Source organism: Strongylocentrotus purpuratus, unplaced genomic scaffold, assembly GCF_000002235.5.
Source record: "Strongylocentrotus purpuratus isolate Spur 01 unplaced genomic scaffold, Spur_5.0 spur5_scaffold_3, whole genome shotgun sequence".
Classification (NCBI taxonomy): Eukaryota; Metazoa; Echinodermata; class Echinoidea; order Camarodonta; family Strongylocentrotidae; genus Strongylocentrotus; species Strongylocentrotus purpuratus.
In genome coordinates, this window is record NW_022145609.1 from 15,302,545 (window position 1) to 15,309,934 (window position 7,390).

The 7,390-nt window shown below is 33.6% G+C and overlaps 1 long non-coding RNA gene across 1 annotated transcript; it reads right to left on the bottom strand.

Moving 5' to 3' along the window:
• Nucleotides 1–2,165: 2,165 nt before the first annotated feature.
• On the bottom strand, nt 2,166–6,610 carry LOC115928618. The gene is made up of 3 exons (XR_004066115.1): nt 6,532–6,610; nt 6,296–6,370; nt 2,166–2,227 (listed from the first exon to the last, which is right to left on the bottom strand). It is a non-coding gene; the product is annotated as an uncharacterized LOC115928618 (long non-coding RNA).
• Nucleotides 6,611–7,390: the final 780 nt, after the last annotated feature.

Sequence of the window (7,390 nt, forward strand, 5' to 3'; positions counted from 1 at the left end):
CTATTTTTTTTAAGTGATAAAAAGAGAAAATAGAGAGAGAGAAACGGGGATACTGGTGAACAAATGGAAAAGATGATAGAGCTTTTACATTTAATTTTTGTTACAGTTGGTGCTATATTAGGCATCTGTTTTTTTAAGTCATCGGACAACTCTCGGAAGTACACATTTTTGAAAAATCATTAAACTTTATATTATTGTGTAACTAAATTTGGACTTTAATTTTACAATTTTTCACCCAGTAATGAAGCAGATTAGTCAAAAAATATTAATCCACAGACCTTCATTCTCATGACAAGGGCATTTGAAAACCTCAAGAATTATTCAATTTTTCTGAGATTTTTTCCCTTCTTCATATCCATGTCCTATTTCATAATTCCCTATACACTCTCACACCCGCTCATAAATATGGACATACTCCTGTTATCAAGTACCAGAATGAGGAAAATAATGTTTTTCATAATGATGAGTTTGTCACAACTTATGAATAACTGTTTGGAAGAAGAAAACTTTGTTTAGCACAGAAAAAAATGTACAATTTCCTCATTCTTTATCATATTTTCAAAACTTTCACTTTTTTTCCTCATTTTCTACCTTGATTTAATTAAACATGTTGCCAGGATAGACTTTCCTTCAAAAGTGGGCATATATATCTGAGTGATGTTGTACATAAATTCAGTGCTACGATGATTTTTTTAATTCTAAATTTCCAACTCTTTGAAAAATAGTAATTTTGCTAGTATATCATATTTGATTGCCATGGCAATGTTAATTAAAGCTGTTCATCGTGTTAGCATACTAATAATAAAAGGTTTCTACAATTCCATAACGATAAAACTGAATTTTGTCCACTACTATATTTTTCACTAAAATTAAGCAATTTTATCTCTCTAGAATAAACACTGTGTTTATGATAAACAACTTACTTGTCTCTCCATTTGTTGTTCCCAACAAGAACCCTGCATATTGTGAAAGAGAGAATACGTAAATTAATTATGATCCATTTGACGCTTTCACACAATAAAATAATAAAGTACCATCTCCATTAATTGAATTGTAAATGTTAAAGAGTTTTATTCTATTCACTGGACTGTGAACCTTCTAAAGCCTGTGTCTCCATTCAATGGATTGTGAACATTTAAGAGTCTGTGATTCCATTCGATGGATTTTGAATCTTCAGAAGTTTGTGACTCCAACCATTAAATTGTGAACGATCAAGAGCCTGTGACCTCATTCAAAGAACTGTGATCTGCAAGACTACGTAAAAATAGTTTTATTCAATTTTTAATCTCTTTCTATTTTGAATATTTGAATTTAAGCGACTTAAATTTCTATTCCTTAAATTCTATTATGAACGACTGATGTGGAAGACTAGTCAACGGACGAAAGGTCGCGTTCAAGTCAACGCTACGCGACGCTACCCACCCTTTCGGCATAAGCCGCAGAGAAAGGATGCAGACAATGTTGTACACTCGACTTTGTAACGACACATGCTCCCGTTACAAGTGCTGCATGGTAATTTCCCCAACTTAACTTATTAACTTCAACTCTGGCCCAAACATTATACCTAACCCTTACCTCATCCCTAAATAAAACCTATAACCCAATTACAACCTTAACCATAAACATGTTCTTATGACAAAATACAATCTGGGCAATTGCCACTGGAGCAAATGTTGGATCACTGCCATTTTGGTGCAGAACATGGAGGTGCACGAGTATATATATACCTAATACATGATGTCCCTGATAAACAAAACCCAAGTTTTGGGGTAAATAACTCGTCACTTGTCACCAAAAGAATGATCAATAAATCATGCATGGGCGCTATCAGAAGTGTGATTTTCAATAGCCCTTTCGTCCAAAATAAGCAGATGGCTGTTGCTTTTGGTTCATTATGGTTTTGGGAAAAACAAAATTGAAATTATCAACTACTTAATATAAACATCAACACAATTTTGATGTTATCATATTCCAAATGACAGGATGATTTTCAAGATAGAAGGGTCAGGCATGACCAAGCAGGTAGTACAATTTGCAATCGTTATTTTCCTTGAGGAAACGAAAGATTTGGAATTAATGAATAAATTACCGATAATCAGGTGCCTTTTTCTGGGACACACTAAACTGTAAATACTAGATTAAGAATAACAAACCTATCAATATGAGCACCAAACACAAACACCTTCCTCCTCTCGAAACCATCTTGATGATCTTCTCTCCTGCACTCCTGTATCATACAGAAAAAGTAGAAGAAGATAAAAACGGCTAGGCATAAATATTCAAGTTCCAGCTTTCCATCCCCCACACTCCATTAAAAGTCTCAGATGACAGTTCAGCATTACAATATTAAGCTGGCGTATGATTAATACAAATTACAATAAACACTAAAGCAATCTATAAGGTAGATTTTCTTAACAACAGAACAAGATGGTGATGAAATGTTGTCCGTGTAGATCTCCTCAATAGTTTTACATTATTTTCATCAAATTATAAGATCTGTTAGAGGACACTTTTCATCAGGATATCAAAATATTTATGTATTTTTGTATTGGTAATCTTATAATCAAAGTACTTTCAAAGATGTTTAAACACTGACTGGTTATATACATTGTACATCTCGTTTACCCAACTCATAATCTTTTTATATAATATATACATGTATATACAAACTACTCCAGTACACATTGTGAACAATATTAATTTGTATACTAGGTTTCAATTGGTCAATATTTGAACACACATGTAGATGTACATGTAGTTTCAACATGTACAGCTTACTATCAAATGCAAGATACAAACCGGGAAGTTGGAATAATATAAAATATTGGACCTCTATACCATGCATATAATCTGTGTACTACTATTGAATTCCCACCTGTTGTATTACCCAACTTTGGTAGCTTCTAATAATTAAATTATGTGTGACCTTGAACCATATTGTATTGTAAAGAAGAACCGATACCATGTCCATGGTGCCATTTTCACAATTGTGCTCCTAAGGGTGACTGAACAGCAGGCTTTCAAAAGGTGTTGTCAACATTCTCTTATACCAAGCTTGGGATGAAGGAATAAATGGGGGTCAAAAGCCATTATGTGTGTGTTATCTCATTCCAAAACAAGTTTTCGTTTATATACATTGACTATTAGGCAGTTGAAAAAACTCAAAGAAATGCTTATTTCAAGCAAAATTTATGATTTTCTATTCGTTATGACGGTTACAATCTTGCCCATATTCGCCTCACTTGTTCGAGGTTACCTTATCATTAAGTGACGCAGGATTGATAAAGTTTATCAGGGATGATATCTTTTTTTTTTTTTATATAAGTGTGTTGTCAATTTATTTGATACTTATCATCTTAATTGTTCTTTCTTTCATTTTCGTTTTGTAACCTTTGAGTTTGCAATCGTTATTCGGGATAATCACCCTATGCTCCTTACGCGTGTGAAATGGCGCAGTGGACAAGTGAGCAGAGAGAGCTTTATCATTGGACAAGAAGTTAGTAGGCTGTTTAAAATAATTAAAGTTATCCTGTCGATTGAAACAAGGTTATGTGAAAGCCTAGTTACTTTGCATCATTTTAAACAATGAAACACTGAAGCACGAAGCAATTTTTAACTTTTAAAAGGATTTAAGACCAAAGAATCACATGCATGTAACCTGACCTGCATTGTTCTCTAGAGCCCAAACTTGAAACAAGGCGATTTCAACAACACTTTTTAAACACCCTGGTGCTCATATCGTACGCCAGTGACAGTGATATTATGAAAAGGGTATCATTGGACGGAAAATAAGTTATTCTTCATCATAAAAGCAATTTCAAAGCCATATTGGTTATGACTTTTCAATTAGGCGCTACCACAGATCGGTAAACTTTTTATTGATACGCCTTTATGCAAGCGACAACTATTAGTCTGCTCAACAAGGTGTTTACAACTTTACCGAGTTTATATTTTAACTGCACGTTAATAATGCAGTACATTCCCTAATGGTCCACACCATTCTAAAAGGTTCATGCTATGCTTTACTTTCACATGAGGTAAAGTTAAAATACATATACGTATAGAGGTTAAGAAAAAAGTTGTAATGTTTAACACTGCCTATAAATTTAAAGCAGATTACTGTTTTTATTTACTTTTTATAAACTTATGTAAAATCCTTTAGAAGATAATGTTAGTGGCCTTTTTTCTATACAAGTGTGCACTTCTTTATATAGCTAACTACAAGTACGGTTTAACGACATGATGCATTTCTTTTAAAACCTTTTCGTTTGTTGCTGGTCTATACAAATGAGCAAGATCTCAATGTATTTCCTATGAAGAAGATGTACAAGTCTGAACTCTCTACCGGTTGAGTAACAACTGGAAACAAAAATATAATGTCTACATGCATGTAAAGTGTACACAAATATACTCCAAACAATATGGTAGTACAGGCTTTCCTTCAATGACAGAAAAAAAGTTAACAATGACTTGACAATTAATATAGAAGCTTACATACACTTTTTAAAGCAATCACAAAATGTTAGAATTTAAAATAACAGGTTTCCCTTTAAAATCGGTCTCTCTCATTCTATGAAAATTACCATTTCAATAGATTGAATTGCATAGACCGATGATGAATGAAGATGGACCATATCGAGCACGTGAACTCTATGTACTGGGTGTAAACCATAAACGAGTGTCAAAGAAAAATTAACCATATTATTATTGTAATACAACCGGCTTGAAGAAGTAGGCGCTTTTTGATGTCACAAGGTTATCTAAAATGGAGGTGAAATGCATTGAAATGCATGATTATGTTGGAGTTGGCTTAAGAAATCGCCCGGAAAAATCGGCATGTCTTATTGAAAGAGTAAATGTACACCGTTAACTTTGTAAAAATTAGGCAAATTACACATCTGTGTCCTAGTACAGCATGTAACAATGTTGGGACATTTTTATGGATATTTCGTAATTATGTTCAACATTTATTACAAATTGAGCAATATATGCTTGCCAAAAGGACGTACTGTAGTAATGCTGTACATCTAGTATATGTCTTTTTTTGTAATCAATAAATAAAATCCCAGTAATTGTGACCACTGTATACATTTAAAAGTTTTGTTCTGGCAGCAGATATATGAACCAAACAATATTTTTTCATTAATGAGGTACATCCAATCAGAAACGTGTTCTTAATACAGGACTTGATGGTTACAGGGATCTGATATCAAAGTGCCCCAAATATTGGATTAAAAAAAAAAAATATTGTTGTTAATCATTCAACTTTTCAGTGTGATTTTTTTGTGGGAGTGGAAATAAAAAGTGAATCACAATATTTCTCATGCCTGTGCCATGTGTGAGGAGCTCTTTCTTGCTGTGGAAGTATTATGTTTATTTACATAAAATGCTACTCTAGAAATCATAACATTTATTTTTCAAGTTTTCATTAAATAAAAAGGTACACGCTATGTGAAATGTTGGTCTGGGATACATAATAGAATATTTACAGCACACAGAATAGATCATATATTTAGAAGCAAACTAGGTCTTTCAATGGGGTGAACTTTGTACCACAACACACCTTTAATAACAGAGATGATGCCTACATTGAACAATTACATGTGTACACTCTAATACACCACAGATCGGTTCCTCATTTTACAGGTACAAGTTGTTTGCATAATACCAGGCTTGATGGCCAATCTACAGCAAATGCAGGACTGTACAGTATAATGTATGAAGCACCTGTGGTCTACATGTAGCAATATTTCAAAGAGAGGGTTATGATGTGGGGATATTCAAACCTAATCAAACTCTTCGTTTTAATGTCCCTTTTCCCGTACAAAGTGTGAATATTTGGTACCAAAAAATCCTTTACATACACAATGCAACACAGATATACATGTATTTCATTCTACGCTCACTCACAAAACCATAATTCTTCCGAAAAATTTGGTTGAGAAACTTGCTATGCAATTTATAGATCCTTGTACTGCTTAAAAATAACTTCTCCTTGGATTACCTCCTACAAAACTGTATACATTGTATAGAATAAACTGTATAAAATTATGTTTACATGCTTTCTTTTCTTGAATTATTTTGAGCATTTAGTTAATGTATGCCCACAATAATGAAATTGTGTAACATTTGCGCTAGGAGTGTCAAATTTGACAGACATGGCACATTACAAATGCTCAGTATTATTTTGATAACAAATGTACATGTCAACAGGGCATTAAGTATGTGTTGAAGTACAGTAGATATGTGGTCAAAAGAGAAGAAAATCAAGTGCTTTTGAAATATAATACCTTACCCAGATCTGATGACAATCAGCCTCTTCTATATGACTACTATTAAGCGTCGTGCTCTGGTACAGGATAACCTTGACCTGGAAATGATAAAGAAGAAAAATGAACATGAAAACAAATATCTGTAGGTATAGCATTTACTGATTACATTCATAAATTTCACTTATAGTGTCTGTAAGCTCTGAAACCCTTTTTGTCAGATTTCATTGATTCTAAATAAATAACGTGCATGTGTACTCACAATCTTATAAACTGCTGCAAAGTTTGTCTACTTCTAATTGGAGTAACATCATTGACAAATATGGCCGGTTTGATTTTATCGTGCAGTTACGATCTCTCCCTTCCCCCTACCTGCTGCAAGCCGAGGATGGTGTGATCCGCACATCGCTAGGCTCAGTCTGAATTTTTGCCGGGGTATAACAAATTCAGGGATTTCGCCATCTACGGCTTGCAGCAAGTACAAGGAGATCGTGTTGATGGAGATAGTTGTAATTAAAGCTGCTACACTCTAGACTTAAATATGTGGGAACTCATCTATGTGAACGTGTACTTGCATAACCATAAGATGAAGAGGATCAATTTGCATTTCCTTATCATTCTGACCAGTGTTATAACTGCACAGTAAACAGTACATACATCATCCATATATTATATACATACAGTTAACAACTAAATTAGTAATACTCTTACCAGGTTTTGTTCCTGATTTATATTTCTTGAGAATATGGCAACGGGTGCGGAAGGGGATGATTTCGGACGCATTTTAGGTTTCGTTTACATGCCTTTCCACGCAGGGGTATTGGTGCAGGTTAAGGCGAAGTGGTATCAATATCTTATATCATATTGTACATTATCGCTAATAATGAAAAGGAACGAGAGATCGATGTGCAGCTAGTGTGCACATTTTTTAAAGGTTTTATTTCAACATTAACTGCATATGAAAAGTATTTACAAAGTAACGCATATACAAAGTAACAAAACATATAAATATATTCGATGGATAGGTGGTATTAAAACAATAACAACGATTTTATGCACGTCATTTCATTAAGTAAAAATGATGCTAATTTAATTTACGAGAGGAGGAATCCTTATAAGCA